Below are 12787 nucleotides of genomic sequence, written 5' to 3'. Positions count from 1 at the left end.
CCGTTCACTGCACTAAATACAAACAGTCATTACTAAGTGAGCATCAATGTCTCGAGTCATATTACTGCGTAATAATTTCATAATCAGCAATGAAACAAAATGAAAAGAAGAAATGAAACGAAAAAAATGATCACTTAAATAATATGTTCATTCAAGCTTTTTCCTTGGCAGGGTCACAGGGGATCCATAGAATCCACAGTTCTGAAGTGGATCCACCGTGTGATCCATCATGTGAAGGTGTGAAGTAGAAGTACACCCAGGACACCATGTACACACACATTCACACACTCATTCACATCTCGGTGCAGCATGTTTTAAAGAGATGGAGTAAAGTAAACCATAGAGCAGTCCTACACAGACAAGGGGAGAACCTTCCCCTCTGTGATGGAAGATGGGCGGGTGGTGGTGGTGGTGGTGGGTTAAGGGATTCAGGGCCATTCAGTTTCTGGAGATGGTTACATTGATGAATGTCATCTACACAACAACCTTCAGCTGCCAGATGCTCAAGATTGTAAGTTCTTCCCATCTGTGGGACCACAACACCAACATTACTGCCATTTTAGTCCATTTTACAGAAGAAACAGAGGATAAGGGACAATGAGGCAGATGATGAGGCAGAAAATGTGAGCTACCTGAGACCTATGACCTGCATTCATGTTACACATTATCACACTGATTATTACTCATTATTGCATAAACAATATACAGTACATCTTACTAGAACATCTAGGCACAAAAACAGTTTTTTCCCCCCATGCCATCTCCAGCTTGAACAGCTAACACAGGAATTATTACCTGTGTTCTGTAATTCACTTCTGTAATTCATTCTCCATCTCAAATTACTGCCTCTTTCTCAAGTACTATGTTTATATATATGCATATATCTTTATTTATATATATGCATATATCTATATACATAGCTGTATATAGAGTAAATAATGCACTCACCTGCACATAAATCCTCTGTTCCATATTCATACACATTATTATTATTATTTATTAAGTCTTACTATTTAAATGTTTACTGTTCATGCCAGGCAGCGCGGTGGCTTAGTGGTTAGCATTGTTGCCTCACAGCAAAAAGGTCCTGGGTTTAAATCCCGGGTTCGAACAGGCAGTGACCTTTCTGGGTGGGGTTCGCATGTTCTCCGCACGGGTTTACTCCGGGTACTCTGGTTTCCTCCCACAGTCCAAAAACATGTACATTAGGTTGATTGGTGACTCTTAATTGCCCATAGGAGTGAGTGTGTGTGGTTGTCTGTCTATATGTGGCCCTGTGATGGACTGGCGACCTGTCCAGGGTGTACCCCTGCCTTTCGCCCAATGTGTGCTGGGATAGGCTCCAGCAGATCCCTGTGACCCTAATTAGGAATAAAGTGGGTATAGAAAATGGATGGATGTTCTCATGCCAGATATGTATGTACCAAGAGCGCCTTAAAAAACCACAACAAATTCCTTGTGTGTCTTATTGTGATTATTGGGAAATCTGAATGTTTTTTTAATTTCACCTCTCTGGTGAATGATGGTAGGATACTGTTGTAAATCTTGTTGTTGTATTGCTCTGATAATATATATGCTCAACTAGCAATTAAAGGGAACTTACCAGTAAATCTTCAGCTTGGGTTAATGCACGCACTTAATAACTAAGAAAAGTTTGACACGTGACCACAAGGTGGCGCTGTGACCAAATACAAACATTTTACTACACATCCAGTAGGATCCACTAGAGGAAACGCTTCAGTTTGGCCTTCTTTTTCAACTTTCTAAGGTTTAAATTCTTTTTTTTTATCAGCAGCAAAATGTAAACTAGAACCATAAAATATATTCACGTAAATTTCAGAATTTCTTTATATTTAGAAAATAGTATCATACAGTATTATTATGATAATAGTAATTGTTTATTTATTTATTTATTTATTTAAAACTTTTTTTTAATTAATTTTTTTTATTTATTTTTAACATGACATAAAAAAAAGCCAGGGGTACAGATATAGACAAAAACTGCACAGCATTCTGTGACAATAAACAAAACAAACAAAGAAAAAACAATTACATAAACCAAAAATAAATAATAAAGAACAAGAAATCAAGAAATCAAGTAAATAAATCAAAGAAAGTACATAAATAAATACATAAAAAATAAATAGATGAATACGAATTCAAAATAGAAAGAAACAGAAGAAAACGAATAATTAATTAAATAAATAAATAAAAAAAAATTCACATAAAACATTAAATTGCTAGCATATATTTTTTGTTTTGGCAGCTTTTCTGTTACAGGAAGTGGACAAAGAGTTCATATAAATTCTAATATCTTTATAAAAGTGAGAGAAAGGGGGGGTGACTTTTAATACCTTACATTTGTGAATAAAATCTAGTATCGTATAATATTAAGGAATGTCTTCATTTTAACAGTGGTGCAAAAATGTGCTAAAAATCATCAAAATTTTACAACCCAGACTGATGGTTAATCCACAAGGGGGCATTTTTTAGGTATTTGTTGTTGTTTGTTTGTTTCACAGTTTTGTAGACTAATTATATTCAATATCACGTCTGTTCCACTGCACTGCCACTTCCGCTTAGTGTGATGATAAAAAAATGAACCAAATGGACACAGAGGAAGTCATTTCTGTTTTTTAATTATACCTGTGAGAATTGGAGCAGCTGTGCTTGTGTGGTTTATTTGCATACAGAAACTGTTATCAGGAATACATGGCAGGAAATGAAGTTCGAAATAAACAATACATTTTATGAAGGCAAAGGATTCTGCACTTCTGCACAACCTCCGGCATTTCATTTACACACTGTATAGCAGACTTTCAGCTCAGTAATACTCCAGAGTACACATGCTCGCTTCACACTATGATGCCAGACGAATACAATGCTTCAAAAAATAGAAATCATTGCTTTTATTCTATACACACGCATGGCTAACATTACAAATAGATCAAGCACAAAGATTTATCATAAGTTATCTTGTATGTGTTATGGTAGCGCCAATAGGGGGCAGAACTACACTACCCATCAGCCCCAGCACGTCAAAGTCACTAATCACGCACACCTGTTTCCTGTATAAATAGTCGTTTCATCATACTTCAGACAAGAAGTAGACGCGTACGGATCGAGTAGTGACAGATCGTGTAATTGTTAGCTTTTCGCTGTAGTTGTCGTTTGTTTGTGCGTGCTACATCAGTGCTTATAGTCGGTATGTTTTTGGTTTGTTTCATTCTGCGCTTGCGCAAAATTGCTGCCAACAAACATTATAACATTATTAGTAGCATTATGACAACAGTATTATTGTCAATACCATTATAGGCAGGGGACAGTGGTGGCTCAAGTGGTTAAGGCTCTGGGTTGTTGATCAGGGTTCAAGCCCCAGTACCACTAAGCTCCATTGTTGAGAAATTGACCAATGCTCTTAACCCTAGCTGCCCCTGTGCTCTGACCCTAAGTTTCTTAGCAGGGATATGCGAAGAAAAGAATTGCACTGTGCTGTAATGTATGTGTGGTGATAATAAAGGCTTCATGCCCTCTTTTACAGGGCTTCATACACAAAACTGCCATGAATCATTTCATCATACTTCATCTCTGCACATGTGCAGTACACCAATCGTGTTTCTGGTACGGCTCTAGTGACAGATCACTGTAGTTGTCATTTGTTTGTGTGCGCTACATCAGAGCTTACAGTCTGTATGTTTTTGCTTTATTTTAATGAATGCTTTTGTTTCTTGGTTCAAATGTTTTTTTGTGTGCAATTTATACAATAAATCTCGATCTCGAGCCACCTTCTCTTAACAACCTGCGACAGAATGTTAGCTAGCTGGCTGTATTCGCCATAAACACTTGATGGATATTGAGGGATTTTTGGTAATCTGTTTACAAGGCTAAGAAATTGACCATTCATTTGCGCACTGTGATCAGGATTAATTTTATTTATTTTATTTGTTTTTAACGAAATGGGTATGCTAATATTAGCAGATGAGCTGGTTAATAAGCTCTAGGAGAGATGCTTTTAGGCAGAGAGGAAACTTTTATGAAAAATAAAGATAATGCTGACATTATGTTAACAGTTTTTTCTCATATGACAGTCAAGCAATTTGAGTATGAAATATATTTGTTACACCATTTTCACAAAGCATCGTGACAAAAGGGAAGCTGTGAAGGAGTGTAGTGATTGTAAAGTGTGTGCAATGAGACAGCTTTTATTTTTAGCTTTATAAAGACATGTGCTAATGAACTGAGCAAAAATAAATACGCAATATGAACAGCACATTATATTTTGTATTCCCTATTATGGAGAACTGAATGCAGCACTAACAGTGGAAGAATCTACTTGAAGTAGACTTTATGTGAGCTTTGTAGGCTTGTTAAAGCAACAGAAATGAGAAATGTTATTTAGCTAGCGAGTCTGTTCCGTCTTTAGTTAGCAAGCTAACTACACTGTTAGCTACTTAGTTGAACTCAACAGCGTTGTGTAAGAATGTAAACACTTTTCTGATACTGAAACCCAACATGACTTGTATTTGTTTTAGACAATATATGATCTTTATGTTCATCCTTACGAACTTTGCATTTATTATATTTTTGTGGATTTGCCCTGAGTTTTTCTAAACCCTGTATTCCACCAGGAAGCGTGGCTAACGTGCATCACTCAGGAGTCTATAGCTAGCCATGTTAGCAGCGTATAATATAATGGAGAATACAGAATGTAATAATACCTTAAACTATGACTAACCAAATGTTGGCTAATTATTATGCTCTTAAAATAAGATTGAGATATTTTAATAGGATGACAATTTAACATTATGAGTTAAATTCCTCACACCTGACAGTATGGCATCTAAAGCCAAGAGAGCCTGAGCCTGTGGCTATAAATGGACAATGAACTAAATTAAAGCATGTGTCACCCCTCTATCCCCTACACACATGTAATATGTGACGGAGAGAATAATTAGATTTCTGTCACTTTGCCCTTTGTACAATAGAGTGTTCTCCTGACCTCTGTTTCACGCTTGTACAGAACGCGAGCTAACCCACATACAGAAAAAAGATCGATGCTGGATGTCCTAGTGTAGGAAATTCCCTGTTAGTACAAAGTCAGCAAAAGTTCAGCATATTATACAAAGTCACATAAAGGATAAACGTCAGTTCTTTATCTATTTTTACTTCTGAATTACGGTGCATTATTGTCTGCATTCAATAGGTATCCTTATCTAAAATCATTTCTGCCCTGGGATAAGACACCAAAGTTATATCTCTGTGTATCATCATGCTGTGTAATTGCATAATTCCTACTTTGGCTGGTTGCCGAGTGTCTTCCTCCACACTGTGTGAAAGATCAGCATGGCTATTTTCACATTTCTCAGGCTGAATCATGCGCAATCTCGACTCTATTCTCTCAGCCGTCCTACACGATTAACACAGAGGCAGTGCTCAGGAGGTGTGTTCTATACACCGGGTTTGTATTGGAGATACATGTGGGCTGTGCGGGGTTCTCATTAGAAACTGTCCTAGGATGCAGTCCAGTCCTGTTTCTAACACGCAGCAGCTCTGCGTTTCTGTTCATTCTTTCCGAGGCCTAGCCACCTTTATGACTGTTCCATTACTTTACAGAGTTCTGGAGCAGAGCTTACTCATGCGACATCAATGTGACCTTCTTAGAAGTTTCTATTTCAAAATGGCGTACAAAGTTGTTTATGATATAAAACGTTACTTAAAGTCTCTTCTAGAACAGAATGGGCTTGATTACAACTTATAACTATCCTATCTGTAGCTACCTTACAAGCATGTAAGTTAGCATGCTAGTTGTTTTTATTTGTCATATATACATTACTGCACAGTGAAATTCTTTCATCTTTCATATCCCATTCTTGTGGGTTGGGGTCAGAGCACAGGGTCAGCCATGATCCAGTGCTCCTGGAGCATGGTGGGTTGGGGGCCTTGCTCAAGGGCCCAACAGTGGTAGACTGGCGGTGCTGGGCCCAGAGCCTTAACCACTTGAGCTACCACTACCCCCAAGGAGGAAAGGCTTGGCCACATAACAAGCTGTTATAGCTATAGTATTGTCTCAAAGTGGTGTAAATCAGTGCAGTTGTAACAATACCTGGATAATGTATTGGAATATGTGGAACACTCTAGTTTATGTAACAAGGGCTGCAAGATCTGAATATTTCTAAATCAGTCCATCCACTATAGCATTTATCCTACACAGGGTTGCAGGGAATTCCTGGTGGGAACTCTGGGCATAAGGTGGGGGAGACGCTGGACAGGGTGACAACTCATCATCAGTTTGTGAATTTCCATTTAGTGCATCATATTAGCACCTAAAATTATATAACAAACATTATATAAAGTAAATATTTCGTAAATACTGTATACTGCATAGAGCATAGTGTGAGAGCTAGTTCAGCTGAACCAATCTTTGTTTGCAAACCAACTACTTAAAGCTTATTATCAATGCAACATGACCACACAGTTCAAAGGAATTACATCATGCAATCTCAGAGATAATCACTTCAGCTGCATTGCTCCCGCTATTTAAGCTTGAGTGTATACACTCTAGGATACACACCCCTTGTGTTGTGCTGTAAGTACACAATCATATGATGTACTTGGTAGACTCACTTGAATGATAATGGGAATTCAGAGAGCTAGAGATTATGCTTTTTCTTGCTGTGGCTACAGTCAGCAATCTCCAAAAAGAGTCACTGCAAGTGTGTTGTTTCAGACAGTGTGGCTAGTATTCTCAATAAATCTAGCTTCACACCAGTGAATTCTGTGGCCTGTTTCAGTGTTTTTGGAGAGCTTATCTGAGTCAGCACTGTAATATAGCAGAAGGAGACATGTACCAGATGGCTTGTTCCCTGGTATGGGCACAGGCCAACCAAACAAGTCAGAATCTGGCCAATAGAGGTTACAACACTGCCTGCATACATCTAAAAAAATTGTTGCTGAAGAGAGCCATAAGAGTAGGACTTTGTAAGCATCTGTGTTCTGGTATGATGGTGACAAAGGAACGTGCACCAAGCAGATCTACTGAGGTTATCCAGTCCTGTGGTTGCATAACAAGAATGAAATCAGATGTGAAAAAGTTTAGGAAACCCTCTGGATTTAAGGATCAGATAGAAACCAGTCTTCTGGATTAAAGAACTCTGTTGAATAGAAGCAACTGTTTTGAAACAAGAGGTCTACCCAGTTAATTATGTCTCTGTCCCAGATGGAATGAGCTTCTGGGGTCAGACCAGGACACTTGATGGGGTTTAATTTTCATGAGGCCCTGAGCTCTGAATAGGTTGGTTTGTAATCCCACTGGTCCAATGTAGTTGCTACCCAATGAGCAATATTTTTGGCTGTAACGTTTCCCACTGGAAGACACCTTGAAGTACCCTGGATGATGTGGGTGCTGAAACATAGAATTTGTCTATGGCATCTCAAGGGTGCCATGTGGCCAGGCTATCTGCCTCTGCTGGGTTCTACTTTCTGTAACCTACATTCTCCTCTCCAGAGCTTCTTTGGCAGCAGGCCCAAACAGTGACCCTAAGACATAGGGCAGATTTTGCAGATTTTCCAGCTCAACACACCAGCTGCATTAACCACAGGCCATAGTATGGTGAGGGAGAAGCTGTCAAAGACACCAGCATGCACCAGCATCCTAGTCCAGGGGTGTGATGTGAAAAAGCCCAAGGGACAGATGATAGCATATAAGACTAGAAAGTTAACATGATAAACATACTCAAACTAGACTTCTAAAAGGACTTCTAAAAAGACTCTGGACTTATGAAATCTTATAACTTATGGACTTACAATCACTACAATTAAAGAAATGATAGAAGATGACTGAGAGGAAGCAGCATTCTTTTGCCAGGTTTGTAAGCCAGGGTACCTCCACTAATCTTGTATGCAGACAAGAAGGTAATCCAGGTGATATTCACCACTCCTGGTCGTATACAGGTAGGTGAAACGGAATAATTCAGCTATTTAAAAAAATCCCCTGATGGTCCAATTACTTCATAACTCCTGCCAATGCCATCTACACCCCCTTGCCATCTGGGAAAATATTTTTGAGTAGAGAAATCATTATGTTCCCTGCATTTTTTTGGAAGACTTTATATAATTCATACAGCCTCCACTTCTGTGGGTGACACACATTATTCATTCCTCGAATAAGATGTGTGAAAATTCAAAATGTCTAAAAAAAAAAAAATTGTGCTTAGCCAATTAGCTCTAACCCATCATTCTCAATATACATTAATGATGTTGTTTTGGTTTTGTTGAAGCAGTCGTGAATTGAAATAATAATAGCAGGAGCTAGCTAGCTAGCAGGATGATAGTGTTTTTAATAGTTAAAGCTGGTTGTATTTTGTCTCTTAACAAAGATTTTATACATTAACCGTTAATACGCTTCTCTCTTACACAAGGTTCACACTATAGCAGTGAGCAGCAAAGCGACAGGTGGCCATGCATTGTCACAAAGCTGCGATTTCAGCAATGTAGGCAAGCAACAAAGCAACAGCACAAAGAAACAATGGGATTTTCTCAGCACTATATTCAGCAATAAATAGACCAATCCATACTATTGGCTTGATGATTTGTCAGTCTGTTCCAGTTAGAACCCATTTATAGTTTGGTGCACAAAAATGGAAAAAAATATAATCCTGTGGGTTCAGCTGTATTTCATCCTGCTTTTCATGACCTCTCATTAAATATGTATGGAGACATTATGAAGAAAAATAAAGTTCAGAAGGAAGTAGCAAAGATCTTTGGTGCCTCTGTTGGGTATACACCAATCAGGCATAACATTCCGAGCACTGGGAGGTGAAAGACTGATTATCTCCTCATCATGGCACCTGTTAGTGGGTGGGATATATTAGGCAGCAAGTGAACATTTTGTCCTCAAAGTTGCAGGAAAAATGGGCAAGTGTAAGCAAGAAAGGAAGCGAGTTTGACAAGGGCCAAATTGGGATAGCTAAACGACTGGATCAGAGCATCTCCAAAACTGCAGCTCTTGTGGGGTGTTCCCAGTCTGAAGTGGCCTGCAGTGGAAGGAACAGTGGTGAACCGGCGACAGGGTCATAGGCGGCCAAGGCTCAATGATGCACATGGGGAGCGAAGGCTGGCCCTTGTGGTCCGAGCCAACAGATGAGCTACTATTGCTCAAATTACTGAAGAAGTTAATGCTGGTTCTGACAGAAAGGTGTCAGAATACACAGTGCATTGCAGTTTGTTGCATATGGGGCTGCATAGCCGGCAGACCAGGCAGGGTGCTTATGCTGACCCCTGTGCACTGCCAAAAGTGGCAACAATTGGCACGTGAGCATCAGAACTGGACCATGGAGCAATGGAAGAAGGTGGCCCAGTCTGATGAATCACATTTTCTTTTACATCACGTGTATGGCCGGCTGCGTGTGAGTCGTTTACCTGTGGAACACATGGCACCAGGATGCACTGTGGGAAGAAGGCAAGTCGGTGGAGGCAGTGTCATGCTTTGGGCAATGTTCTGCTGGGAAACCCTGGGTGCTGCCATCCATGTGGATGTTACTTTGACACGTACCACCTACCTAAGCATTGTTGTAGACCATGTACACCCTTTCATAGAAACGGTATTCCCTGATGGCTGTGGTCTCTTCCAGCAGGATAATGCACCGTGCCACAAAGCAAAAATGGTTCAGGAATGGTTTGATGAGCACAACAACGAGTTTGAGGTGTTGACTTGGCCTCCAAATTCTCCAGATCTCAATCCAATCAAGCATCTGTGGGATGTGCTGCACAAGCAAGTCCAAATTATGGAGACCCCACCTCGCAACTTACAGGACTTAAAGGATCTACTGCTAACATCTTGGTGCCAGATACCACAGCACACCTTCAGGGATCTAGTGGAATCCATGCCTCGACGGGTCAGGGCTGTTTTGGCAGCAAAAGGCAGACAATATTAAGCAGATGATCATAATGTTATGGCTGATCAGTGTATGTAGGTAGTAGAGTTAGCTTGTATAAAGTCAACATGCAAATAAACCAATTTTCACCCTGATTATTATAGTATACAAATATAGTGTATATATAGCTGCTATGGCTAGAGCATGCCTACACGCAAAAGCAGTAATGGCTGCTATACACCCACATAATACAAACTTCAAGCAAAACAAAAACTGATTACTTGCTACTGGGAACATTGTGTCACTGGGTTCGAAGTTCTATATATATATTCATGTGTAGGCCACAGTGTGTATGCTTTGTCCTTTCTTTCACCCTTTCATCATGATGTCCTGATTTCACCTGTCTCTTAGGGAGACACCTTTCTCCATTTAGGTTAAGATGACCTATCCAAGTCCAGCCTGCAGGTTTTTCTGTCCTTCCTGCTGATATAGCTTCTTCCAGTTCCTCTGCATTTCTGCTCATTTACATGTATACGGTCAAAGTTCAAACCGAGGTGGTTCGCGCTTGTCCGAAAATAGCCAGCCATTAATCAGGTGAGGTGAACTGAGGTTTACGTACACCTCTCCCTGCTCTAAAGCTCTACCGTAACCCTCACCATGTTCATCTTCAATCGGCAGAACTTGCAGGACGACCACATTTTCTATGGTTTCTAGACTGTTCATGATTCTGTAATGGAATGGAAAACCTCTGCTGCTGTTCTCTACCTCGAAACCGCCTCAGTGTCTATAGATTTAATCCCGGAAACTTGTTATGAATTTTGCATGAGCTCAGGACAAAGCACTGGACAAGTAAAGCACTGCTCTGAAGAAATCGATGCATGTTTGACAAGAAAGAAAGCTGATATTTTATGTTTAATAATACCTTAAAGGAACAGATCTGGCAAAATTGAAATGTACACAATGACCATTTAACATGAAACTGAAGTAGTCGATTAACATGGACATGTTTTATCTATCTATCTATCTATCTATCTATCTATCTATCTATCTATCTATCTATCTATCTATCTATCTATCTATCTATCTATCTGTCTGTCTGTCTGTCTGTCTGTCTGTCTGTCTGTCTGTCTGTCTGTCTGTCTGTCTGTCTGTCTGTCTGTCTGTCTGACTGTCTCCATATCTTTACAGTCTCTCTGTAAACCACATGTGTGTGTGAGAGAGTGACCCACCATTGTAAATGAGATGTCACTGTGTCACACTGAAGCTATTATTACGGCTCCGTATCTACAGAGAGGAATACACGGCTGATGGGGCAGATTTAACTTTCACAGTCCCTGCATTAGGAAGATCCTATTAATATTAACATATCAGGATATTAATAAATCCAGATGTAATTAATAATGACGTCCATTTATATTTCAGCATAAGTTATATATATCGTTATGTCATCTGTAGTCTTGAGCCTGGAAGAAATGAGCGCTAGTCTGCGATCTAAGTTTATACTATATTGATTAAAATGAATTTCAAATAAATGAATAAATAAATAAATATTTCATTTAGCATTGTAATCACACTTTTCAAATACTTTATTTATTTATTTATTTATTTATTTATTTATTCAACCTGCACTTCTAGTATTAATGTGTATTTTTTTGTATTGTATTGTAATGTGTATTGTTATTAATTTTTGAAATTTACTTAAGTAAAAATCTACTTGGACCTGTTTAATTTAATAAACTCAACAAGAACAACTTTATTCTGTTCCTGCGTCACTCATTTGTAACTCTTACACACCCCATGGCCATGCAATGTGCTACTAACCATTTAAGTGCTTGTTTATTAAGTCTTATGAACACATTATAGCAGACAGCGTTGAGAGGATTTCTGGGATCTCAATGCTCTATGCTTATGTTAAGCTGATTTAATAAAAAGGCCAAGCTAAAAACAAAAAGGAGATCTGTTCCTTTGTAATGTGTTTTCATTGAGGGCCATGTAGCTGGATTAAGGTTTGTAATCCCTCTAGCTGTCTCAAAGTATTAAAGGGCTTCTCTGGCAAAAAAAAGCATATAAACCATAAATAGGTCTATTACAAACATGCTTACTTTCCTCGTGTAAAGGTGAAAAGTCATTTTTAGAAGTACAGTATTTGAAATGTAGAAAACTAGCCACATGAGTGACAAGAAGGGTGTAAGCTCTACTAGTTACCTTAAGCTCCATTTTTTGAGGCTGAGAAGGCAAGGAAGGTTTATTCAGTCTTTTGTGTCAGTTTTTTATAAGAATTTGCGCCTAGTTTGTGGGACCCTGTGACCAGCATTGAATATGTAATGTCACACTCTTCAGAGGAATATAAAAATTCAGAATAAAAATGATAACATTTATACGAAAGTAAAGATGCTTCAAGAATCCACAGTTATTCATAAGTGTTTATTTTATTTAGTGATCCTGCTAGGTTTAAATGTTATAACTGTATTATTTATTTATTTATTTATTGTTGTATACAGTGTTTTACTGTTGTTTCGTTTTTGATACAGTGATACTCTATACACAGAAACCCAACAGTATCCTGGGAAATCTAAGAGTTCACGTGGTGATAAAATAATTCATTCGTTTTTACAGATTGAAAATGAGTCCATTTGGAATTTCAATACATTATATTTGAAGCAAATGATTTATTCATAAGAAATGATTTATTTTAAATCCTTAGAAGGTTCTTAAGGTCCCCATGCCATTAGCAGGGATGCTAGTTAACCAGTGTGGATGTGCTAATTCTAAGCTAAAACCTTGACCATGTTACAAATTCCCAGATACCAAAATAGGTCTGGCCCAGATCTGGCCCACACAATACACTTACACTCGGCCCACATACCACAAAGAGTGACGGCCCTTTGGTGGCATATGTCTGGTTTGACAGAGGT

The sequence above is a fragment of the Hemibagrus wyckioides genome, linkage group LG02, assembly GCF_019097595.1.
Source record: "Hemibagrus wyckioides isolate EC202008001 linkage group LG02, SWU_Hwy_1.0, whole genome shotgun sequence".
In the NCBI taxonomy this organism is placed as follows: Eukaryota; Metazoa; Chordata; class Actinopteri; order Siluriformes; family Bagridae; genus Hemibagrus; species Hemibagrus wyckioides.
Note: the sequence above shows the minus strand (reverse complement) of the source record.